Source organism: Schistocerca americana, chromosome 4 (genome assembly GCF_021461395.2).
Source record: "Schistocerca americana isolate TAMUIC-IGC-003095 chromosome 4, iqSchAmer2.1, whole genome shotgun sequence".
Lineage (NCBI taxonomy): Eukaryota > Metazoa > Arthropoda > Insecta > Orthoptera > Acrididae > Schistocerca > Schistocerca americana.
The window spans coordinates 686,635,018-686,662,575 of NC_060122.1; the positions used below are offsets into that span (position 1 = coordinate 686,635,018).

Consider the following 27,558-nt stretch of genomic DNA (forward strand, 5'->3'; position numbering starts at 1 on the left):
TGATAATACGTAAGTACTCTGTGTGTTAGTATTGAACTTCGTTATGTGAACGATGACTTTCATTGACCTCAACATAACGTTATCAAAGAAATTTAGAAAAAAAGCAAGCACTTTTTACTTTGCCGTTACTTATTTTGCAATTTGGATTTCATATTATTGTCTGAACAACTAAGCCTTTTTACTGACTTGAACAGAATTAAACACTAGAATACGTACCAACCAAACAGCCATGTGCTCCAAGCTATATGTAAAATAAATAAGGATTGGATTAGATTAGATTAGATTAGATTAGATTAGTACTTGTTTCATAGATCGTGAATACGACACTTCGTAATGATGTGGAAAGTGTCAGTTTAATAAAAGGTGTCTATACAAGATATTACATTAGACAAAATATTACATGACACTCAATATTTTTAATTTTTCTACTTTTTTATTTTTTATTTATTTATTTATTTATTTATTTTGGAGGTTGGGAAATTACTCACTTACTATATTAAAAATTCATTTAATGAGTAGAAGGAGTTGCCATTAAGAAATTCTTTTAATTTCCTTTTAATTGCTATATGGCTATCTGTCAGACTTTTGATGCTATTAGGTAAGTGACCAAAGACTTTTGTGGCAGAATAATTTACCCCCTTCTGAGCCAAAGTTAGATTTAACCTTGAGTATTGAAGATCATCCTTTCTCCTAGTGTTGTAGCCATGTACACTGCTATTCGTATGGATTGTTAATAACAAGTTTCATAAGTGAACATATTTATTGTGAGGCTACAGTGAAGATTTCTAGCTCTTTAAATAAGTGTCCGTAGGATGATCTTGGATGAGCTCCAGCAATTATTCTGATTACACGCATTTGTGCAATGAACACTCTTTTACTCAATAATGAGTTACGCCAGAATATGATGCCATACGAAAGCAGAGACTGAAAATAGGCGTGGTAAGATAATTTACTCAGATGTATATCGCCAAAATTTGCAATGACCCTAATAGCATAAGTAGCTGAACTCAAACGTTTCAGCAGATCCTCAGTGTGTTTTTTCTAGTTCAACCCCTCATCAATGCATATGCCTAGAAATTTTGAATATTCTACCTTAGCTACCGATTTCTGATCGAAGTCTATATTTATTAATGGGGTCATACCATTTACTGTGTGGAACTGTATATACTGTGTTTTGTCAAAGTTTAATGAGAGCCCATTTGCAGAGAACCACTTAATGATTTTCTGAAAAACATCGTTTACAATTTCACCAGTTAATTCTTGTCTGTCGGGTGTGATAGCTATACTTGTATCATTGGCAAAAAGTACCAGCTTTGCATCCTCGTGAATATATAATGGCAAGTCATTAATATATATTAAGAACAGCAGAGGACCCAAGACCGAACCTTGCGGCACCCCATTCTTGATTGTTCCCCAGTTTGAGAAATCACCAGTTTTTTGCATATTTGAACTGTTTATTTCAACTTTCTGCACTCTTCCAGTTAGGTATGATTTAAACCATTTGAGCACTGTCCCATTCATATCACAGTACTTGAGCTTATCTAGAAGTATTCCATGATTTACACATCAAAAGCCTTTGATAGATCACAAAAAATCCCAACGGGTGACTTCTGGTTACTCAGAGCATTTAATATTTCATTAGTGAAAGTATATATAGCATTTTCCTTTGAAAAACCCTTCTGGAAACCAAACTGACATTTTATTAAAACTTTATTGTTACAAAGGTGTGAAGCTACTCTACAATGCATTACTTTTCCAAGAATTTTGGATAAGGCAGGCAGAAGAGAGATTGGGCGGTAGTTGTTGACATCAGACGTATCCCCTTTTTTATGCAGTGGTTTAACAATGGCATACTTCAGTCTATCTGCGAAAATACCCTGCTTCAGAGAGCTGTTACATATGTGGCTAAGAATCCCACTTATTTCTTTGGAACAAGCTTTTATTATCCTGCTACAAATGCCATCAATTCCATGTGATCTTTTATTCTTGAGAGAGTTTATTATCTTCGTAATTTCAGATGGAGAAGTGAAATTATTCATTAATAAACTGACTGTAACTATTGAATTTGTTTCTTATGACACTCGGTTAGCATATAAGGGAAAAAAGGAACAAGGATCCTGCTTGGTAACAATGTCTGGGGCAATGAGGACACAATCGCCCTGAGTTTAACTGATTATTATTTGAATAAATTTTATCAATCAAATCACATCAGTTGTGCTGCTGGGTTAGCCGTTAATAGTTTCTACCGATGAACAGTCTTACTTTAGTGCTGTGCATACGACGAAACTCGGAGCCGACGATGAAATTTTGTTGCTGGAACTGCTGCTGTTGTTGAAGACGGTTGGATCTCGTGGAGCCACGGCTAGTTACAGGAACGGACAATCGTAATTAATACAGCCTCTTCCGCCCGTCCACTGTCCGTACTCCTCCTTCTAGACACCTGACCGTCGCGCGTACATGATGCCGTCGAAAAAAGTACTCTCTACTGCAAGAGCGTTAACGCCACACTTCAGCACACTACGGGTGCTGGAACCCGTCTCTCTCTCTCTCTCTCTCTGCGCGCTCCGCGCAGCAACTCCCTACCCAAAGATTCTACAACGCACAAGCACTTCTTCTATCGTTGCTAGTCGATGCAAATAACAATTCCTTTGGCTTTTTCCCAGAGCTTATAAGTTTCACAGTAAAACACAGATAAATATAATGAAACGCCATCCCCCTCTACCTAAATTTACACATACAATGAAGCAATGTCCCTACTTATTAAAAGAAAGCATTTAAATTACAAATATTTACATACTACTGTATTCAGAAAAAAATTGTATATCTGTAGCAGATGCCATTCCTCCTGCATTTTCGGTGTTGCACCCTCATTCCACAGCTCTTTCCTTAGCATGCACTTACATGTCCCCGTAACCATATGGTACCATCAAGAACCTTGCATTTTTCAACCGTTTGCTAGCATTCTCTGCCGGATTTAAGTGTTCCCTTGTCTTCTAAGTACATTTTTAACTGACGTTGATATCTGTTTTCTATGATATTTCCTAAACTGTCTACCGTTTCAAATGAATGGCAGCAATTACTTCCTCCCACGCACGTCTCGCGAAATGTCCACAGCAAGAAAATTCTAGAAATCAAAGATTTACCAACAGTCATTCTTCCCACGTTCAAAATGGCTCTGAGCACTATGGGACTTAACTTCTGAGGCCATCAGTCGCCTAGAACTTAGAACTACTTAAACCTAACAACCTAAGGACATCACACACATCCATGACCGAGGCAGGATTCGAACCTGCGTCCGTAGCGGTAGCGCGGTTCCAGACTGTAGCGCGTAGAACCGCTCGGCCACCCCGGTCGGCAATGGAACAAGGAAGGGAGGGATTAGTTGGTGGTAGCAGAAATATCATCCGCCACGTACCGCCAGGATGCTTGTGGAGTACTGACGTGTAGGTGTAGACCTTCGGTTAAACATAGGGTTGTACTTCAATGTAATTTCCGCGTGGCGGCTTCAAATGCTGTTCTTCTGCCAGGTGACAAAAACCAATTCATCAGTAGGCCAATCTTCAGCAACGTGTTGGCCCACTGGGTGAAACAGACCCTCAGACTTCGTTGGCCATTAAAGTCGCAACTCCAGGAAGAATGGCAGATAACGAAAATTTAATTGTTGTGAGTACACAATAAAGTAGGATGAATATATGATCGAATTTGAACGTGATTCGGGGGAGTACGGGACGCGAACTTCAGTACACTCAGCTACCACCTCTGGAAGAGATAATGGCTCTAACCCGGCTAGACAGCGTTCGAACTGACGAGAACACGGCTAGCGCCAGACGCGATTTCCCAGATACTTCGCTCTGTGGAAGAGAAGTCAAAATATGGGAACGCGTGCCTTGGCGTATCTACAGATATTCGACCGTTTCTGAAACAACGACGCTGAATGTTTTCGACGTAATTTGGATGCCTTTTAGCGCGCTTGCCTCACTGTCGAAATGGTGGCAAGTGGCTAGCGCCGCGGTCTCTCACTTTTGCGCCCCGTGTACGAAAGCCGATTATATTATTTTATTCATTTATCTACCCATGTCCGTTTAAAGTTACTACACGAATGATTCATATCAAGTTAGGGGATACAAGGGCGATACATTAATTGTAAAATTACTACTCGTTTGACGTGTGCGTGCGTGTGTGTGTGTGTGTGTGTGTGTGTGTGTGTGTGTGTGTGTGTGTGTGTGTGGTATTTTCAGGGGTCACAATCTTTGTAAATATCCATATTCGTATATTTCATTCATATATCACTTCTATTAACTCGTATATTTCATTCTTAGGTTTATTCTACGGGAAGATCTGGTGCATTTCCTTCTATGATGCCGATCGTAGAAACATCGAAACATAGAAATTACGAACGTCACGAGCATCACGTGAAGACAGGTCTGACACAGCGACATTTCTTCGTACGAAACTAACGCGGAAAAGAACCGTCGTTAACATTGTTGAAGGCTGAAGATTTAACAATAATTTCGCGGTAAACTACCCATAACGGGTCACTTTACCGAAAACTGGCGCATGCAATTCATTAGCAATCACGACACACTACAGGAGTTTCACCTAAAACAATTCCAAATAATTTCCGCCTTCATTTATTCATTTTATTTTCTTTAATTCATTCATCAAGCATACAATTAGTAGACGAATTGGGATATGTATTTCAATATAGGTTGGAAAACATTCATGTAGTAATCTTTTGTGGACAGAAGTAGTTAAATTAGAAACAAAAATAGAAATAAAGATCGGGTTTTGAATATAGGGTGCAGAGGTATGAATACGCTACGTTAGCCACTGTGCGGCTGCTGCAGCTGAGCTACATACTTACAACGGGGCACATGAAGTACCTCCAAGTTTCTGGGAAAGCGGGTTAGGCGCTTGCTGTGTTCTCCTCGTGAGCTTGGCTGTCAGGTATAGGTACATCATTCCGTGCTGCTTCAGCTCTGTGCCAGAGTCTTGTAACCCTTTTTATACGTATGTACGTATTTAAAACTTTTTTGCTTTGTACACTATAAATATTGTATTTCGATTTTCTTATAAACCTTAAAAGTTACTTTTATGTATAAAGAATGTTTATTGATTTGTGTAAATAACAATAGAAATAACTGTAATTTAGACTGGGTTAAAACTGGTTAGGGAAATGTTACGGATACGTATTAGAGAGTAAAAACGCACTGTAGAATAGCATCTCTGGACGCCAGAAGGCGCGCGCTGCACAGGTGGTCTCGGGCGTGATCGGGCGCGCGAGCTGCGTGTTAAGTCATTGTGAGGAGAAGTTTTCATTGGAATAGCAATTGACGAGCGTGGGCAGCTAAAAAGGAAGCTACATTCACATCAACATCCTGCTCCGCCAATCGTCATTACAAAGTAAATCTGCGCTCGGAAATTTTGTCTGGAGCTATTGCAGCATTGTCGACGACGGTTACGGCTTCATCTCTTCAACGACGAACGACTGTAAGACTGTTCCACTTACTTCAGGTTTTTGGGGCTCTAACGGCGTTTCGCAGTGATACTGGGAGCTTTTAATAATAATTACTGCAAAAACTTAGAAAATTCAACCTAACAATTATCCCGAGTCGTTATTACCAAGTAGGTTTAGTGTCCATATCTGTTATTGAAACAATTCGAGTTTCGTTTGTTTGACAATAAAGAAGCATATCAAAATTAATATCAGAATCAGTTCGTATCTATATTTTATTTTTTTAATAATTTTGAAAACAGAAGTAAAAGTATGTAGTGATGCGCTTCAGTAACTTCACTGTTGAGATAAATATTGTTTAGAGGCACAGTTATTCTTGCAGATCAAAAGTAAATTCAATTATCTGAAAGTATAATAATTCCTAATACTTCAAACTAAAGATTTTATTTAAGAGAAAACAGTTATTCATACTTGATAATTTTAAGTAAACTTGTAATGCTATTTTATGTGTTGGCCTGGTTCATATTTCTGCGTTTCAGTTGTGTAGATATTCAGTGGCGGTTTTTTTATTTAAATAATTCTAAAGTCAACTGAAGTTGTTCTTTCGTGTTTCACTGCCAACGCAAAATTGAGTTAACGCTGCTGTGAGGTTACGCAACTGTTCAGCATAACAGTGGGCAGCATCCAGTTAGTCAGTATGAGATTTATTTATTTCAAATTCATTTCATTGTGTTTAATAACGAGTGTAATAATAACCAAAATTGTTTCTCATTATTATTTCGCGACGTGTTTTGTTACCGCGAATGTGTGTGCACTCTTCTGGTGCCGCATGTATTCAAATCATCGTTACTCATTGCTATTCGCAATTTTAATTGCTTAGTGAACAGACAGTGACCAGCTGGGCTGGCGACCGTTTTTCCATTTATCCCAAAAGTATTAGTAAAGTTTATTGTTTTTGTGTACAGAGTCGCGTGTTACCTCTCTTCTTTGGAACGATACGTGAATGATTGCACGATTTTTTATGACTGAACTAAATTTAACTGAAAGTAGAGTAGGCTAAATAAGTTCTCCTCCCTCACTAATCGATGTTAACATTTTCTTTAGAAAACGTTACCCTTGCCAAATTTTACTTTCTATTAGGCACACGGGGAAACGATCAAACATATTTTCGCAAAAGCTGATTATGTAAAGGGGGACGTTAAAGGGGGTAGGACGTCAAACGGGCCGACTTGGAGCAGGAGAGCCATCTCAAGACGTTTTAATTTCCAATGTCTATACTTTTACAAATAAATTATTAAAACTTTGTCAGCATCACGAGGAAGGATTCAGGATTCACACACATTGCAGTGGAAGTTCGAAAACATAACAAAATAATTTTTTTTTACGTACGAAATTTCATCATTTTTTCACTTACTAATGGCTGCATTTGTTGCTATAGGTACACTTTTCTTCATAAGTTAGAGAAATTCTTCGACGAATTTTGCGCAGCATACAAACCATACTTACAGGTGTATGAAACTCTAGAATTTACTTAATTTATGAAAAAACGAATGAGCTGTTATATTTTAAACTTCATGTTTAGAAAAAACACAAATTTTCTAGTTAATTACCTCAATTTTTACCACAGTTTTTAATAGATTTGTAAAATTCTAGAGTTTCATACACCTTTGAGTATGATTTGTGTGCTGTGCAAAATTCATCGAAGAATCTCTCTTACTTATGAAGAATAGTGTACCTATAGCAACAAATGCTGCCATTAGCAAGTGAAAAAATGATGAAATTTCTCATGTAAAAAAATTTATTTTGTTATGTTTCCGAACTTACACTGCTGTGAGTGTAAATTCTGAATCCTTCCTGGTCATGCTGACAAAGTTTTATGAATTTATTTGTAAAAGTATAGACTGGAAATTAAAATGTCCTGTGATGCCTCTCCTGCTCCAAGTCGGCCCGTTTGACGTCCTACCCCCCTTAAAAGCCCCTCAGTCACGGCGACTGGTGAATGGTAGCGTGCCGTTTTCTCGGTAGTCCATGATCAGAGAGTTTCAGTGGGTGAACATTTGAAAACCTGCTGGCCAGCCGGCCGGGGTGGCCGAGCGGTTCTAGGCGCTACAGTCTGGAACCGAGCAACCGCTACACTCGCAGGTTCGAATCCTGCCTCGGGCATGGATGTGTGTGATGTCTTTAGGTTAGTTAGGTTTAAGTAGTTCTAAGTTCTATGGGACTGATGACCTTAGAAGTTAAGTCCCATAGTGCTCAGAGCCATTTTGAATCTGCTGGCCAGTGCAACACTAGAACGCCCTCTGTATCGAGGTAGGTCAGGACAACAGAGTTCGTCTACTGTTATCTTGTTGAAAGAAATCGTCACAGAGATCTCGAATATAGAGCACAGCCATCGGACTTAATTCGTCACAAACACAGCGGTTTTGAGAACGCTCTGAGACACAAAATCTGCGTGAGGGTTGTTCGTCGTATCTCAAACAGCGCCAAGCACGTGTCTATATTTTAAAGCAGGAAGGTTATCCAATAGGACAAGGTAAGTCCAACAAAGTACGTAAAAGATGATTTTTTTCACCTTGGTGATCCTTTAGCTTGCGCCCCCACCCCTTTATATGCAGGGTGAGACCCTGATGGTGTTACTGGCTTTCAGGGATGCTGGAGAGCGGTAAATGTAACAATCTGAGCTAACGGACCCTGGCCTGGAAATGACCGAGTCGAAAATTGCAAGCGGAACTCGTTCTCATACCTGTGACAGTGAAATACGTGTACCGGTGATATTCTTGCTAAGACTGAAGGGTAGGCGACTTTCAGAGGTGTTGCTGAGGGGCCGAAACAATAAAAATACATACCTAAAGAGCTGTGAGCGCTTCTTCGATACTGTGAAACACATCTCTTCTACTGCAAGTTCTTTGGTTTCCATATTTGTGAAGGAGGTAGTATGGACCAAAACAAGACAATGATTCCAGTAAATACAGGCTCTGAATTGCATACCGCAAGAGTCATGGGCATTTGTTCAGTAGAAGAGTTGTTTCACATTAGCTACGTGCATTAGAGAGCCCATGTTTACTAGACATTGTTTTCTTATTTTGGTCCACACTATCATCTCTGAATATTGCTTATTCTACAGTCTCAGCAACGGCAGTACCAGTACATGAACTCCGTTGTCAGAGATACCAGAAAGATTTTCGCTTACAACTTTCGACGCGGTCATTTCCGGAACATGGTTCCTTCCCTCAAATAGATACGTTTACCCTTCTCCAGAAACCATTAAATTTGTAACACCGTCACGGAATCACCCGATACACTTTCTATTTTTTTCTATTTTGTACTGTGCGGCGCAATTCTCCTGACTTAAATTGCAGCGTGGCGTAGTTGATGGAAAGTGTGTTAAAAATATGTTGATTTCAGATGTCACCAGCTGTAGTGGTAGTGCTCTATCAATAAATTTCATGAACGTATTTTGCATCAAAGTGTAGGAGAGATCATAGGGAAACGTACAAGCGCTGGCTGCCGAAGATCCCGACTAAGGATCACACTCGTGAACGACATTGCACACGCGATATGTAGAGCGAGCAGACTTTTTTCCGGATTGTATTTTGAAGGGCAATGGCACTTCAGTAGTTCGCCACACACCTAGACGGAGTTGATGACAATCAAGAGCCGTTATTAATGTGTGCCGCAAAACACGTGGAACATGTCTAACACGCTGGAAAAAAATGTCCTACCTAGGCTGGCAGATTGTATGACCATGGGCGTGATTATGCGGCAAACATATATCAACAAAAAAGTAATATTTTGAAAAAGTTGTGTTGTGTGATTTGTCTGTCTTTTTCTCCTGATACTCATAGCTTTCACTCCTATTCTCAATAGTGCGGACAATCCTACATATTCTGTAAAATTTCTGTGTCCAGAGTTTTCAAACGAGCTCGCAGATTTCGATGTGCATTGCCTGATTTATTTTATTTATTTTTTTTTTTTTTTTGTTATGGCTTTAGGGTGCAAAACTGCTACGGTCATTAGCGCCCGCTTGGCTTCGGTAAAAAAAAAAAAAAAAATAAATTGGAAAAAACCGCAGCAATGGGAGCGAAACTTAAAAAGTGGGGAAACTAAAAAACAGAAGGAAAGCTTGGAAAACGACTATAGAAAGGGGGGGGGGGGTTGTTTCCCCCAAAACAGAGCTTCAAATGACCGACTTCATCTCACTGACACTAATAAACTCGAGAACGCGATCGGCCGAGCGCGTGTCATCTGCTAAAATGGACGATATATCAGGCGACAGCTGTAGACGGGTGCGTAACGGAGTAAAATAGGGGCACTCAAGTAAAAGGTGTCTGACCGTCCACAGTTGAGAGCAATGGGGACAAAGTGGGGGTGGATCGTCACTTAAACGATGTCGATGGCTAAAAAGACAGTGCCCTATCCGGAGTCTAGTTAAAATTACCTCCTCCCGACGACGAGTTCGGGAGGAGGAGGTCCAAGCACAGGAAAGAGCTTTCACGTCCCGCAGTTTATTATTGGGAAGTGTAGACCAATGTGTGTGCCATAAAAGAGCAACACGACGACGTAAAACACTCTGTAGATCGGCGAAGGGTACCATGGGAACAGCAGACTGAAAAAGAAAGACTGCAGCCTTGGCCGCGATATCGGCCGCCTCGTTTCCACGGATACCAACGTGTCCTGGGATCCAGTGCAGTGTGTAACGCCGGAAATGCATATACTCCTATTTCCATCTATTGTACTATTATTTTTTTCCTTGTTTTGTTACCTCAAGATATGACATTTCTGTCTCTTTATATATTGTAATTGTTTTACTGTTTGTATATATATATTTATGCACTCATGTCGATGTATAATTGGTTTGTTTCGTAAATATTATTTGTATTTTTACGCTGGGTCTTGCCTAGGGAAAACTGCTATCGAACGATTACGTCGATAGGTCGTGTGACGAATCAAAGTGTGTAGGATCTTTGGTAGTGTTAACTCTGCCGCGTGGAGCGCGGGCAGAACAGTCGGAGTCTGGCGGGAGTAGCGAGTGGAGCAGGTGTTGTGTGACGCTCCCGCGAGTTGCCGCGCTTTCGGGGTTTGGCAGCATGTAATTGCGCTCGACTCGCGATGATAGTTTCTGACATGGTGTCGCGGACGGGAAGCATTAGCTGGCGCACATCAAGAGCCCGTTTCGCCTGGTGACCGTGTCGAGAAGAAGGCGCGCCAACATCCAGCTTCTGTAACAGCGACGGCCGACAATGAGTGACTGTCGCCACCTCCTCGATCGACGGCTTCAAACCTTCAATCAACCAACAAGGAAGACTAAAAGCACGTAAAGTTTCAGAACTGTATGGCAGACCTCAGCTTTTCAAATTGTTCCATTTGCCTCGCAAAATTACAGCAACTTAGCATTAACCTTTGTTGCTCATTGTCCCGATTGCATTGCCAAGCAGGGTCCGTTCCTTTTCCGAAATGAACCCGAGTGTCGTTGAAATTCAAACGCCAGCATTAAAATAATATAATTAGATTTCACTGCTTTAATTTCAAAGTTCAGTAGCTGGCTACAATATTCAGATTACACAAGCACGAATTAAGAGTGCGAGCTTTGTTACCGTATTTTAGCTTACCTGTGACTGCAGCTCAGCTTGGTACGTACTACATTTTACTATTGTTAATTGTTCAGAATCATTTAATTCAAGATCAAAGTTAAATCTCTTATTTCTAAATTGCGTAGATTCAAGTAGCTTTTGAAATGATTGTTGAGGTAGTCCAAGACTAACTGTCTTTCGATGTGCTTCAGAAAGAAAGCTCACTATTAACTTCAGTCACTAAATTAACTTTCGATTTTCCGGTTTTATTAATTCTTTTGCTAAATTAAGTCAGAGCGTAGCGAAATTTATTACTTCTGACAAACTTTCAGTTTTCACACTACACGTGTCAACCTTCAGTTGCCACGCTTCTAGTGTTAATTATATGTGTAATAACCTTTCTTTTTCAGTTACTATAGTAATTGTCCTTAGGACTGGCGACCGTGATTTCCCCCAAATCTCAAATATCTAATTACCGCTAGTTAATTGTTAACGTAACGGCCGCACATTTACTTTCTTTATTAACTTTACCCCTTTTCAAAATTAATTTCCACCAGTTTCATTTGCATTTTTCCTTTCATTTAGATGTAACCCTTTCCTCCCTCTTTACCGATAGATTAACTTCGGTGACGATTGCTTTTCCCAAATTTCCATTAGGTACACGCGGTTTAATTTCTCACTGTCATTAAGGTCGATAAGTGAGGGGGGAGGTTACAAGTGGCATCTGACAAAAATTCAACGCTACCCGATATTTGTTATAAGTGTCCGAATTACTCTTCTGAAGGCTGCCTTTGTGGAGGAATCCGATATTCCACAGTATGTGCACAACGTATCCATAAGTTAAGGGATGTCTGGGATCTATAAAACATGAGGCACCACAGTAATGTCTGCGTTGATAAGTCGCCTAACGACACCATGACACGTAACATTGGTACAAGTAGTTTTAGGCCGGCCGCGGTGGCAGAGCGGTTCTAGGCGTTTCAGTCTGGAACTGCGCTACCCTACAGTCGCAGATTCGAATCCTGCCTCGGGCTTGGATGTGTGTGATGTCCTCAGGTTAGTTAGGTTTAAGTAGTTCTAAGTTCTAGGGGACTGATGATGACTTCAGAACTTAAGTCCCATAGTGTTCAGAGCCAAGTAGTTTTAGAGGTTATGTAAAGCTTGGCACTAGCCAAGTCAGGAGCACAACCGCGATCAGAATATCACACAATACAGTGTGTTACAATAGAATTAATCCGGTTTCAGAAGACTAGATCTTGTACAGCAATGAAGACAGAAGCTTGAGGTAAACCAAAAATTGTGCTTGGTGCCAGCTGTGAGTCGCGAAGTCGCATGGTTGTCGGTACTGGTCTCCCTGGTGAGTCTCCGTCGCTCCTGTGCATCAAGTCTCGCGGCGGCAAGAAAAGTCGTTTTGTGTTCTCTGTTTAAAACGGCGCATTTCACTTAAAACTTTGCAGCGTGATTTTGGTCGAAGGGGCGCCGTTGCACCTCCTGCAGCTCAAAGCATTCGATTACGACAGCAGCAGCAGTTAGAAGAGACAGGTTCTTTCTAGCGGAAACCCACAATTGGTCCCCATTTGCTCGTTCAAAACTTAGAGCGCATTCCACTTAGTCCACTCGTCCTGTCAGCGTAGGGTTAGCCATTCGCCTTACGTGTTTCGCAGCGCCGTATGTGTTTCAAACCATACAAACCACTTGGTACAACCCGCATCGTGATGCTGATGAACAATAGTGTGTAAAGCATTGTGAATTCATTCTGGACGCGGAAATAGCAGATAACAATTAACTTTGTTTAGTGTTCACTGATGAATTTACGTTCCGTCTTCGTGGAAAGGTGAAACGTCACAACGTAAGAATATGGGCAACATAGCACCCGGGTAACCACAGTCGAACCGCGATTGATACAACAAATTGTGTGAATTCGGAGAAATTTTTTTAAGCACCTTATATCTTTCGACTTCAAATAATTGTTTGCAAACGGTTTGCTATTATGTAAAATATTTGCCATAGTGACTGCATACGAAGGTGATAAAAATTTATTGACACCACTAATCAAGTGTTACATGTAGCGATCAAGACTGGCCATTGAAGTGGTAACGGACACTGGGAAACCGGCCATGGGTCGCCCCATGTGTAATGTCCCCCAGTCGTAACATTCAATAACATCAATGACAGGGTCTATTTTCGTTCCTAGAGTTCACGATCTTTCAACTTTTTAGAAAAATGACCTCTGTCGCCTCTGTTAAATTTACTTTATTTACAAACTGCTCCATTGCGATTGCAGTCTTTGGCCATTTTGTAAATTAATTAATGTTAACATCTAACAATTCAAAGCAGACAATCTCTCTCAGAAAGTCAAAAGAAACAGCTCCCCACGCCCCCCCAGACCCCCCCATGTATCATGTCATCTGTAACGGATTGTCGTTACCCCTTGGAACGTCCCCTTAGAAAATTAATAATGACAGTGCTGGAAAAACTCTTGAGTTATTTGATACAGAAACAGCTGAGTAAAACTCAAAGTATTCAGACAGTTTTCTCTTTAGTTATTGTAATCATCACTAAACTAACACACAATATTATAGAGAAACGCTGTCTGAGAATGTAAGTGGGCTGTTAAGTTTTTTATGTTGGTAACGCCACGTAGTGCTTGGGCAGTTGGACGTGAGCCGCCAGCAGTGGTGGATGTGGGGAGAGAGATGCCAGAGTTTTGAGAGGTTACTATGTGAGCACGATCTAGACTTGTGTCCGACGGAAAAAGGAAATTTGTAAAGCTGGATGTCACAAATATATATATTTTTTACTTTTGAACACTATTAAGGTAAATACATTGTTCTCTATCAAAATCTTTCATCTGCTAACTATGCCTGTCAGTAGTTAATGCCTTCACTACTTAGACTCTTTTATTAGCTGGCAGTATTGGCGCTAGCTGTATTGCAGTAGTTCTAGTAACAAAGATTTTTTTGAGGTACGTGATTCATGAAAGGTATAAGTTATTGTTAGTCAGGGCTATTCTTTTGTAAGGATTATTGAAAGTCAGGTTGCGTTGCGCTGAAATATTGTGTGTCAGTTTAGTGATGTTCAGAATAAGTAAAGAGAAATCTGTCTGAATACTTTGAGTTTTACTCAGCTGTTTCTGTATCAAATAACTTAAGAGTTTTTCCAGCACTGTCATTCTTAATTTTCTAAGGGGACGTTTCACCCTCCATCACTACCCAAATTCTGGCTGGAGGTCAGAATTTGCCCAAGCTAGCATTATGGCTTTTTAACAATTAGTTCAGGAGCCCACTCGAAGTGTAAATGGTTGCGAAAACATACATGACCTCGTGGCAACGAATAATCATGTGCCCAAAGGGCATGGAGCATCATGATGGATACAAGTATTAGTGACGACAGGGTCGTTGTAGCGAAACTGAAAACCGGAGCATCCACATCCATCAAAAAATAAACGCAAAATAAATCTACTTAAAAAGCAGACAAAAATTCGTTTCACGCCTTTTTAGGAGACTGTCTCCGCTCCTTCGAATCTATGTAAATATAGACTAGATGTGATGTGGCTTAACCTCAAAGAAATAGTATCGGAGGCAGTTCAGAAATTTATGCCGAATAAATTAACAAAAGGTGGCACTGATCCCCATAGTACACAATACGGGTCAGCAACTGTTGTAAAAGCAACGAGAAAAGCTTGCCAAATTTAAAAGAAAACAAGATCTCCAAGACTGGCTATGTTTTACTGAAGCTCGAAACTCAGCACACTTTCAATAGCTTTCGCAACGAAACACTGCCCCGAAATCTGGCAGAAAGTCCGAAGTGATTCTGATCATATGTAAAGTAGACTACCGGCAAGACTCTCATCAATATCTCTACTGTGGGATACCAATCGTAATATTGGCAATGACAGCGGCCCCAAAGCGGAGTTACAAAACACGATTTTCCGAACTTCCTCCACGAAGGTAGCTGAAGTAAATATCCCACAATTCGAATCAACAACAGTTGCCAACATTAGTAACTTAGACGTAGATATCCTTAGCGTAACGAAGCAGCGTAAATCGCTTAATAATCCATATAGTATACAGGTTAGGTTTCTTTCAGTGTATGCTGATACAGTACCCCCATACTTGGCAATCATATACCGTACAACCACTCTCTCGACGCAAGATCCTAACCCAAAGACTGCAAAGTTGCCAAGGTCACGCCAATATTCAAGAAAGGAAATATCATTAAGCCGATGAATTAAAGATCCGTATCACTGGTGTCGATTTGCAATAGGATTCTGGAACATATACTGTGTTCGAATTACCTCGAAGGGTAACGATCTATAGACACGTAGCACTGATACTGAAAATATCGTTCTTGTGAAACACAAGTAGCTCTTTATTCTGACGAAGTAATCGGCGCTATCGACAGGGGATCTCAAATTGATTCCATATTTCCAGATTTCCAAAAAGCTTTTGACACCGCTCCTTATACGCAACTTCTAATCAAATTGCGTGGTTATGGAGCATCGTTTCAATTGTGTGACTGGATTCGTGATTTCCTGTCAGAAAGGTCAAATACACAATAATCGATGGAATGTCATCGAGTAAAACAGAAGTGATATCTAGCGTTCCCCAAAGAACTGTTACAGGCCCCCTGCTGTTCCTACTCTATATAAACGACTTAGGAGACAATCTAAGCAGCTCTCTTAGACTGTTTGCTGATGATGCTGTCATCATTTACCATGTCGTAAAGTCATCAGAAGATCAAATCCAATTGCAAAATGATTTAGATGCGATGTCGGTGTGGCACGAAAAGTTGCAGTTCAGTCTGAATAAGGAACAGTATGAGTTCGTCTGCGTGAGTAATGGAAGAAATCCGTTGAATTTCGGTTACACGATAAATCACACATATCTAAAGACTGTCATTTCAGCTAAGAATCTAAGTATCACAATCACGAACAACTTGAATTTGTACGATCACATAGATAATGTGGATAAGACAAATCCAAGACTGCGTTTTATTGGCACAACAGTTAGAAGATGAAGAAGATCAACTACAGACTGCCTACACTACGATTGTCCATCCTCTGCTGGAGTACTGCTGTGCGGAATCGAATCCTTACCAGACGGAGAATTGCGAACAAGTCCAAATAAGGATAGCTTGTTTTGTGTTGTCGCGAAATAGGGGCGGATATGATGAGCGAGTTGGTGTGGCATTCATTAAAGAGCTCTTTTCACAAAATTTCAATCACCAACTTTCTTCTCTGAATGCGAAGTTATTTTATGTAACCAATCAACCCAGGCAGAGATGATCATAGTAATAAAATAAGAGATATCAGAGCTTGCACGGAAATATTTAAGTGTTCATTTTTCCCTCGCACTGTTTGACAATGGAGCGATACAGAAATAGTCTGCAGGTGGTCCGAAGAACCGTTCTGCCAGGAACTTAGGCGTGAACTGCAGAGTAGTCGTGTAGATGTAGATGTTCCTTATAGCGTCTCATGCGTGTTCTGTAGGGTTTACATCGGTGGAATGAGCTGCTAACTATAGACTGGATATGTTGTAGATCGTCGTTCACAATAGTCCCTGTGTAGTCAGACAGTATCATGAAGCAGACTGGACCCATGCTCATATCCACTACTGCATACCTCAACAGGACACAATTTCTATACCACAGTATCTGAAGGAACTCACATAGTGGTGTACAGCTGTTAGAGTGAGGTAACCGCAGGCAAGTACCTGGCAGCGTCGTATCGGTCGCTTCCACAACACTGCAGTGCGATGTTAGACATCCTTGGTCCCTTTGTGCGAGATCCCTGGAACTGAGGTGCAACACGTCATGCTGGCTTTGGAAGTCCTCACATTCATTAAGCGATCCCTTGTGCCCCAAGTATTCCTCTTGTTTTTTCGTGTCGTCCGCCACAGTTTAGCCTGCACAGTATCGTAGTGATGCATTGTTTCTTCTTGGTTCTGGAAGATCGCTTATTTGGTATGCGTGTGTTTATGGAATCCCGTTTGACGGTGGCGGTAATGGTGAGAGACAGAATGTTTGGATAATTTCCACCGCTGCACAAAACAGTGGTGGCACATCAAGTTCATATGGCCGGAATAACAACTCTTTGTATAAACAGTCGTGTTTGAACAGACAAGTTTTGTGGGCCACGGTTCAAATTACTTGGACTCATAAAGGAGTTCAAGTATATTAGAGTGTCAACAGTCAAAGTAGATATATATGGGCTTTGCAATCACTAATGCGCGCAGGTGGAGCGTCTTGATGCCGAGCGACACAGGGAAGAATGTGATAATTTTACATCATGATATTAGCAACATCCGTGGGTTGATCGTCATTAGCACCAACTTATTACTTACAGTTCTGCATTTCCGTCACCTCTAAATCACCACCGAGCGAGGTGGCGCAGTGGTTAGACACTGGACTCGCATTCGGGAGGACGACGGTTCAATCCCGCGTCCGGCCATCCTGATTTAGGTTTTCCGTGATTTCCCTAAATCGCTCCAGGCAAATGCCGGGATGGTTCCTTTCAAAGGGCACGGCCGACTTCCTTCCCCGTCCTTCCCTAATCCGATGAGACCGATGACCTCGCTGTCTGGTCTCCTTCCCCAAAACGACCAACAAAACCACCTAAATCACCAGTTGCCGTCCCGAAAGAAGAGTTATACTCTCGGAAGCTTGTAATTTTATCCGAGTTTGTGGCTACATGTTCTCCATTACGGCATACAGATTTTCACGATGTATTTACAATTCACACATTCTCTTTCATCGGGAAACGAAAATACATTTGGAAGAATCACACTGCCCCCCCCTCCCCCCCCCCTCTCTCTCTCTCTCTCTCTCTCTCTCTCTCTCTCTCTCTCTCTCTCTGAATCCCCTGAAGTTCTAACAATGGGAAGCCCTTTCCGTTGAGGAAGCTGTGTTTTGATCTGTGTAGATAATCTCCAGAACAAACTTAATTTACAGGGTAACGATATGTTAACGAACCTACACTAGCACGTTTCGCCAGTTGTATTTTTCACTTTAAAAAAAGTTTTCGTAAAATCTATAATTTTTTACGGAATGCTCAGGTACTTTGCCCTTGCAAAGAGACACACAGAATGGAAGGAAATACCGGCCAGTTACCGCACGACGCTGTCTATTCTGGTCTTTGACATTAAGTTGCGGGCATGTCGCCAGTTCCAACTCTCTCTCTCTCTCTCTCTCTCTCTCTCTCTCTCTCTCTCTCTCTCTCTCTCTGTGTGTGTGTGTGTGTGTGTGTGTGTGTGTGTGTGTGTGTGTGTCTGTCTCTCGGCTCCGCCTTTTTTCTCTTTCTCTTGTTCTCCCTGTTCGCGTGTGGCTTCAGCACTCTTGTGATGCAAACGACACAGTAGACAAACTCTTTCCCATCAGAGCAAAGCCTCTTTCCTCACTCCGTACCGCAGACGACTTTAGGTAATCCTACACTCTAACTGTTACCCGAGAATGGAAGTCTTCTTCAGAGCATTAGTAGGTTCATGCTGTTATCGTTCTCAGCGGTGCTCCAGATCTCAACCTCGTTTAAATACGGCTATAGTTGTCCATGCATGGAGGAGCTGTTAAATGTCATGAAGATTTAAGATCAAACTTACTGTTCTTCGAAACTTAATATGAATCTTGACTGAGAAATTGCTGTGTTGTTCTTACTAGCGCAGCGAAACACACTAGTCTTTTTGAGTTGTATTAGTTATCATTCCGTGTCTTTTGTGAGTTAAAGTGCTTGCGGGATCAATATATATGTTGGTGCTCAGAGAATGAGCCTCTTTTTCGTACGCTAGAGTTAGATGCTTAACATTTTTAAACGGCGGTGACTTTTTACTTCTCGGAATTAAGCCACTCTCAGTTAATTGTATGAAGTAATAATTACGTAGATAATAATGATGTAGACCATTAATCTGTACTTGAACACTAAACTGTACTTGTGGGGCTCTAGCCTCCAACAATACTTTCTCTTGCTGTGCATCTTCAACTACCATGCTCTTTAAACAAAGCCTACGTTTACTGCCAGTTATTACTCACATCTTTCTTCAGATTTCTCTTGAAATTTTCTTCGTTGCTGTTGTTTTTTGGTATTTTCCCACGGACTGGCACATAATTCATCCCGCTTTTCTGTAATATCCCTCATACCTCATTATTCTGTTTTAGGGAGTAGCGCATAATGATAAACAAAATTATTCATAATACGTCACATCATTCGCGTAGTAACTGGACATAACTTGGAACAATAATATATGCACTGCATTCACCGTGATGCGTGCACACAAGACTGATCCCCATTGGAATCTGTTGACTCCAGCTCTTTCAATCCCTTCACTCCTTTATATATTTTACTTTCAGTTCGTAACGGAAACGAACAGAGCACTGAACATTAATGAGCCTTCCTGTCAAGCATCTGTTATTTCCAGAGGTACAAATGTGACGACTAAATTTTGAATGGCTGTACTCGGTTCTGTAGAGCCACCAACCAGTTACAAAATATCCATTATTCCTCCATTTCGTTATTAATTGTAGTCATGTAACAGGCGACTACAATTTAAGTGCGGGTACCCAGGAAGGTCCAGTGTGGGCTTGTAATTACCGTAAGACATTGAAAATTGGTAGAGATGCTATGGCGTTCATACATAATTGATTTACGCTGGAAAAAGTTAGTTCCAATTTTAGCCTCCAGATGCAAATTGGCGCTGTACAGCATCTCGTCGGCGTTTCACGTACTCCGGATTTGCACCTGTTGGCCAAAATTGTAACTAATATTTTCCAGCGTAAATCGGTTCGCGTTGACGCGTTAGAATATCTACTAAGTGTCGCTGCCATACGGTAACTACAGCCCGAGCTACACCTCAGTGAGAAGCTGCGCTTCAATTGTAACCACCCGATATAACGCTTCTGACATACCGTTACAGCGGAACAGTGAACGTACAGCTGTTTGTCGACAAAGACATCGCGTGATCGTTGACAGACCGGTGGTACACTCAGTTTCAAAATGTTGTTGACACTGTGCATGTTGTCCGTATACATTGTGCGGCGGAACGTTGCTAATAACCCTTCTAACTGTACGCAGGCGATCTAAAATTTTTGAGTAAAAGTAAACCTGAAAAAAAATTATAACTTGCCACTCGCCGCACTCGACTCCCATCCTCGTATTAATTTCTGTTGCTCACCCATTAGATACTGAAGAGAGGAGCTACAAAGAAACCACATCTCGTATTACGTATATGCGTCGCATAAATTATTTGGCAAACACAAACAGATAAATTATTCCAGTTTGAAAACTAATGAACCCACGGGAAACCTGGTGAGCTCCTGGTCAGCGCAGAGGGCGACCCGGAAACACCAGTAGAGCCATCAGCGTCCCTTGAAAGTTTCCACAAACGTCTCACTATAGGCTAAATTGAGTGAATCTGCCGTGTCTGTGTAGGGCTACTGACAAAGAAAGTATACAGTCTCATAACATCTGAGAGAGAATTTCATGTAATAGGCTAAGTTCGTTGATAGAACATCCTCTTCAAACATTCTCTGAACTTGGAACGAGTTTTCTTCGTTAATGGCAGTTGACGGGTGCCCGAACAGTCGTAGACCTTCATATCCCTGAAACCAACGAAACATCGTAATCGTAGGAGATGGATTTACAGATTTTTGTAAGTCTCTATGAAATTGTTCAAAAGTGTACACCGAAACACAGCAACTCCAAACACCTGGCCGGCATACTGAATGCAAAGCGGAACAAAATAGTTGAACCTTGCAAAAATAAGTTAAATTGAATGTTGCTGTCGCACCTTGTTGCTGTCACATATTTTTCCAGGAATGACGTCAGTGAATCAGCACCAACTTTGACAAAAACTCTAGAATAGCCCTCGTGTCGTTACAGACTCCGTTTGTCGAAAGCGCAGGAATTTTAAAATAATTAGACCGTCTGCTTCTCATATCAAATACGCTTCATCCTTTTAGCGAAATGATCTCCAGAATCGAAACAGTAGTACTGATAAAAAATAGAGGGAGGTGGGGGGCAGTGAAAAAGCTTCGCGTCCACGGGCTCACTGGAAATATATTCCTGCGGTGTGCACCGTAGAAAGAGGCACGTTTGGTAACGACCTAATAATTTATTATGATTGAGACTTTGTCAGTGGCCTGATAGCTCAGAGACGGTTGACAACGCGTGAAAGAAAATTTTTGCTTGCCCAACACGAGTATGTTCCAAGAAATTATTTTGCATCTCCGTTTGAAGTGCATTGAGCGGGTTAGTTTACATTAGGGGGAAGTAGGTTCGAAATAATTATCTGAGCTTCATGTTGAATTTATTAAAACTTGACCAATTTATTAACAATCTGTTCCTCTATAAGGTCAACATGGTCGACGTTCAAGACATTATTCTCATCACCACGTAAAAGGAAATCTATAGATGATTGGCGTAGCCAGGCAAAAGTTCCCTACCCCCCCCCCCCCCCAAACCCCCCCTCCCTTTGCCTTCTAGGCAAAACACTCTTGTTAGGTTTCCATTCTGAAAAAAATTATACAACCGTCTCTTACTCAAAACTGCGGTATCCCAGGAAATACTATCACTGTTTGACCACGAAGCACGTACAGCAAAGCGCGTACAGCACCAAACCCCAGACCACGTACTCCTTATCGCTTCTCAAACAACAAGAGTGGTGATTTTCAGGCGGTAGTCTTCTCTGTATACTGAAGGGAACGAAACTTTGATCGTCACAGTTTACAACACCGTCCGCGGGGGATGTACTGTGTACCTTTCAAAAGATCTCTTTCATATGATGTATTAGGAATACATGTAAGGTGGATGGAGAGAGTTTACTAAAGGTGTTCTTTCAGGTAGCCAGCTGAACCGTTTTATGTTAAACATAAGAACACAATTGTATCACCTTGAATATAGTAGACCTAAATTTGATACAAAGTTTCACCCACTGATAGGAACTGTTAAGGAAATTATTCCACGTAGTATTCTCAGAGATTGTTTCATATTTTCTGCGACCTAAACTGACTTGCTTTTCAGCTCCCTTGTCATTCTAGGAAACAGGAAAAAGTCATATGGGAGTCAGATCCGGTGATCAGTGTGGGTACCAAACCGTAGGTACTTGTTTCTGGCCACAAAGGAAACTGCTTATTATGCAATGTCCCATGCAATCGCTTCAGCGTTTGAAGGACCTACAGTATGTTTGGCGGTGGTACCTTGGCGAACATATTTGTGACTTACTGTCCTCTTAAAAAGCGAGAAACAACTGAATAATTATTTCATGTTGCTAATCATCTGTTTTGCATTCTTAGTTCATGGTGGTCAAGCTCGGAAGTTTTATTTTGTAAAATAACGTACGTTGTGTGGGATATAGAAGATAATCCGTAAAATAAAGGTGAACCAACATAACATTAGTTTTTAACAATCGTATCGAGGATTGTAATCATCCCTAGCTATTGAAGATGAAAACGTCGTATCTCCGCAACTAAAGTAACCAATACATAAATGCTGCAGCCCTACACTATTTACATATTCATAAGGCAAGATCTGGAAATTTCATTTCCATTGAGATTCTGGGTTTGGCCCACAATCGTAGCATCATCAGCAGATAATGTTCTCTAAAAGGTCACCCACGAAATATAGCTTTTAGAAGCAACAATAAAAGACTAAATAAATCAAAGCGGCTAAAACTACGGAATGTCCTCTCAGGGAGCACTTGTTCACGTGTCTCATTCCCTCACGTTGGTTACCGTACGGCCGCTAACTAACTCGACCAAACTACTGTTCGGGAGTTTGCCCGTCTCGAAATCTGGAGCTGGGGCTGGGAGCCTCTAGCATAGATGAGGTAATTTCCTAAGCGAGGCCGGTTATGAGAATACATTTTTGAGGTGAATATATCCCGACGCCCCACCGAACGCCATGTGTGACGTCAGGTTTAGAGTCAGAGGGTATGTAATGCACCACCACACGTTGTTTTCCATCAGCATGAATGAATGAAGAGAGCAGAGTTAAAACAGGTCTCAATTATAGATTAGAGAATTCGCAGAAGGTACAGCAGGTTAAGGTCAAAGTGCTAGTATTTGAAGCACTAATCATCAGTCTGGCATACCCAAGCAAATATTTTAAGTCATCGGTCTTTAGACTTACCCTACATCTACATCAATACTTTTCAAGTTACCTGTGCGCTGTATCAACATTGACACCCTGAGACCGGACCAACGCAAGGATTCCTCCGTCTAGTAGAACACATAACAAGACGGCTACAACGCCAGCAAAGCAACGGGGGCTGCGTTCTTAGACATCGACGAAGTCTTCGATCGTCTCTGGCACAACGACCGCATCCATAACTCAACTAGGGTCCTTTCCCTGTCTCATGCATTCATATCTCACAAACAGAAGTTTCGACACTGACATTGAAGGCAAACAATCAACACAACAATGGTATTCAAGCTGGAGTACCCCTAGGCAGTATTCTGGTTCAAATGGCTCTGAGCACTATGGGACTTAACATCCATGGTCATCAGTCCCCTAGAACTTAGAACTACTTAAACCTAACTAACCTAAGGACATCACACAACACCCAGCCATCACGAGGTAGAGAAAATCCCTGACCCCGCCGGGAATCGAACCCGGGAAGGAAACAATCAAACTCACGACTACCGACAATATTCTTTTGAATTGTCTATCCTTGGTTTGAGAAGTGGCATATCAAGGTGAACGTCGACAAATACGAGGCAGCTTTGTTTACACGCAGACGGATGGAACTGCACAACCAAAGGCACTGTGGACAGATAATTTGACACACACACACACACACACACACACACACACACACACACACACACACAATGCATTTCCATGACAAAGACAGGTACTTCGGTGTCTGGATGGATCAGAAACACTCGTGTAGAGGCCACTTACAACACATCGCCAACAAAGCGCACGCGAGCCTCAGGCAACCGAACATTCTCCTTAACAGGCAAATCGCACTGAATAGGCGGGTGTCGAGGGCCAAGTACATGACATTTATCGGACTTCTGATGACATATGCAGCTCCAGTCTGCGGTTCGGCATCTCCAACACCTCTGCGCCGTTTGCAGGTCATACAGAACAAGGTATTACGGATCATAGGCAACGCTCCAAGGTACACACTTGCTGCGGACTAACGTAATGAATTCCGTCTCGATACTCTAGTGGTGGTATTAAAAAAAACTGAACACGACACTAGAAGAACTCGAGACGAACTATTTCTTCCTTAATCTCGGGGAACTACGATCACGACCACAGGTTGGAAGCATAACTGCCCAAAAACATTATTCCTTAGGGAAATATCAACCGCCCATCGAAGACATAAATGAAGCACTCAAAGAACACAATGTCAGTTTATAACACAATGTCGATGCATCCCTGCGTTACAGCAAATTCGACTGGCGCCGCCAGTTGCACTCATACAGCCAACTAGCCGACACAAACAGGGAAGCCGAACACACAAGACATAAACAAACCCCTTGCAATGCTGCACTGCGCTTTGTTGACAGAACACTTAGAAGATGCGACAAACCCGCTAAAGAGACAGCCTACATTACACTTGTCCGTCCTCTGCTGGAATATTGCTGCGCGGTATGGGATACTTACCAGGTAGGATTGACGGAGGACATCGAAAAAGTGCAAAGAAGGGCAGCTCGTTTCATGTTATCACGCAACAGGGGTGAGTGTGTCACTGGTATGATACGCGCGTTAGGGTGGCAGTCACCAGAACAACGGTGGTTTTCTTTGCGGTGACATCCATTTACGAAATTTCAATCGCCAACTTTCTCTTCCGAATGCGAAAATATTTTGTTGACACTCACCTACGTAGGGAGAAATGATCATCATAATAAAATAAGAGGAATCAGAGCTCGAACGGAAAGATTTAGGTGTTCGTTTTTCCCACACGCCATCCGAGAGTGGAATGGTAGAGTAGTCGTATGAAAATGGCTCGATGAACCCTCTGCCAGGCACTTAAGCGTGAATTGCAGAGTAACCATGTAGATGTAGATGTACACAACGAGCAGCTGATGTTATAGTCAAACCGACCTCTCAGATGATGACTTGGTATGTTACAGGTACGCTGACGCTGCAGCTGGCCCAGTAGACATCGCCGGAGACCAGCTACAACGGTAACACCTCTCCACTAACATTTTCTAACATACAAGCGTGAGCTGTCGCAACTGACACAAATCCGCCAGTAGCTTTTCTACCTGCCCAGAGTATCGCAGAGGTCTTTTTTCCCCCATGGCGCTTTTCGTGGCACATTTTTCCCCTCCGTCCTTAAAACAGATACCCTTCAGTCATCTTAGGTCTGTCATCTCTTCGATGGGGCCGTTTTCGTGAGTTATCGCACCCAGGCAAACTCCTATTCTCCCCAATTCTATTCAATACCTCCTCATTAGTTATGTGATCTACCCATCTAATCTTCAGCACCACATTTCGAAAGCTTGTATTCTCTTCTTGTCCGAACTGTTTATTGTCCATGTCTCACTTCCATACATGGCTAACTCCATACAAATACTTTCAGGAACGACTTTCTGACACTTAAATCTCTACTCGATATTGACAAGTTTCTCTTCTTCAGAAACGCTTATGTCTGTTTAAGTTATTTTATTTTATTGATCGTGACGCAGCCGCTGGGCTAAGACGTTTTTCATTTTTAAAAGCTTATGACTTCTGAAGAAGGCTAGATTATTATAGTTGAAACCATGGTCAAGAATTAGTGTAAACATAATTAGTACAACTGTGGGTTGTCTTTCATTCGAAACGAAATTGTTTTTCTTCAAGCAGCTCCTTAATGTTCGGTTTCAAACTAATTAAAGCATATCTAAGGTCACTCTCCACGTTCAGGCGACTGCAGCATTTTGCTTTATGATGGCTAGCGTCGAGAATCCGATCTCACATGTAGGTATGTAGATAAGAGTTGTACGAGGACTTCTTTGCCGTCCTTTTCAATTCCTGGATAAATAGGAAGCAAATTGGCCCAAAATTCTTCCATTACCATTTATTGAAATCACATTTTAGTTCCAGTTGCATTCTCTTGCGTTTCATCAGGAAGTGCATGCACATTAGTGTGAAGAATGATCGTAATAATTTGCACTGCCAGTCTTCTGAAGACTGAAACTCCTCTTGAAGACGTTCCAGGTGTTCACTGACAATAACTCTGCACTCATAGACATGGCACTTCGCTTATACAGAAGTTATTTGAATTGATTGAATCAAGAGAATGACGAAAACGCTGATAACCGCGCCGTTCAGGGTCCGTACATTCCTTCTAATGGTGAAAAGTTAGTAATGGGAGCATGCAGGTCACACTTCCATGGTTGTGTCTCTTCCAAGAAGCCCCTTATTGCATCATTGGCATCCATTATTCTGTGTACGTTGTAATTTCAAATTCAGATTATTTATGGTTCCCAAGAAGTCTGCAAGTATGCTAAGGAAAATATAAAAATGTCGTCAATGAATGAATGCTCAGCTTTCCCTTGACTCAAAAGAAATAGAAAGATGTTGCCCTTAGAAGGCCGCCGAACTTGTCTATGAGTAAAGATGGGTGTTCAGTGTTGAGGTCGTTATATAGGACTCGGAAAAACGAGTATTCACAGCAGTTGATGTAATTTTGTTAACTACACTGATAGGGCCTTTCATTGTAGTATTCAGTTTCTCAGGTAAAATGTTAGGAGCTAGGGTATGGCTAAAGATCTTTCGGTGAGAGCCAATAAGATTACAGTTTTTTCCTGTGGCAATATTTGGGAAGCCAGAACGTGAACCTAACATGGCTGGTGCTCGGTCTGTACACTATCCCATAACTGTCCCAAAACGAACCATTTTGAACCAAAAATTCACTAATGGCAGAAAGTATATCAGAACTTTGTGATGTTTCCAAGTTTTTAAAACCGATAGTTCTACCATTATTTCCTTCTCGGCCACAAATCGGCAGTACGCTGTTCAGAGATAATGCTGAGAAGTATCAGTAGAATCATCACACTGCAAGGTAAGAAACTGAGACGTTTACAGTCTTTTAACTAGCTGTTCTTTCACATTCAGGGCAATTTCCTCGATCGTACGTTGTACACTGTTGTCTGAAAGAGACATCTTGTTCATTTTTCGCTGGCTATCTTCTCAGAAATAGCTTGAATAACATCTCACCACTAGTACGAAGCTTTCTGTTTTGTCCTGCTAAAAGAGAAATTTTTTATGGTTCTTCAATAAATTTCTCGTTTTCCTGCCGAAAGATCCCAATAGAGTCCAGTTTCATACGATATAAGGAATTTCCAACAAAACAGTCTTTTGATTTCATTTTCAACGCCGAGTGAGCTGCTCTTAGAAGCCGTTCGAGACTCGCAGGCTACGATGAGTCGTTGCCGAGGACATTATGCCGCATGGGACACTGTGCCATCTGAACATTGTCTTTTTCAATAACTGTTAATCCATACTTAATATAGTCAACATACATCTTTTTTTAACAGACTGTTTCACTGGACGTACAGAAGCAATAAAAACACTGTTTACTTCTGCAGAGCACAGCAGGTGTAATG

At 41.4% G+C, this 27,558-nt stretch overlaps 1 protein-coding gene across 2 annotated transcripts in view; it reads left to right on the forward strand.

Moving 5' to 3' along the window:
• LOC124612615 (UDP-glycosyltransferase UGT5-like) overlaps positions 1 to 27,558 on the forward strand; it is a 327,618-nt gene that overhangs the window by 93,544 nt on the left and 206,516 nt on the right. The window contains exon 2 of one of the 2 annotated variants that reach the window (XM_047140909.1): positions 25,099 to 25,152. The exons of the other annotated variant lie outside the window; for it this stretch is intronic. The gene's annotated coding sequence lies outside the window, so the exon portion shown is untranslated. The remainder of the gene's footprint in view (positions 1 to 25,098; positions 25,153 to 27,558) is intronic. 2 annotated transcript variants of the gene reach the window in all.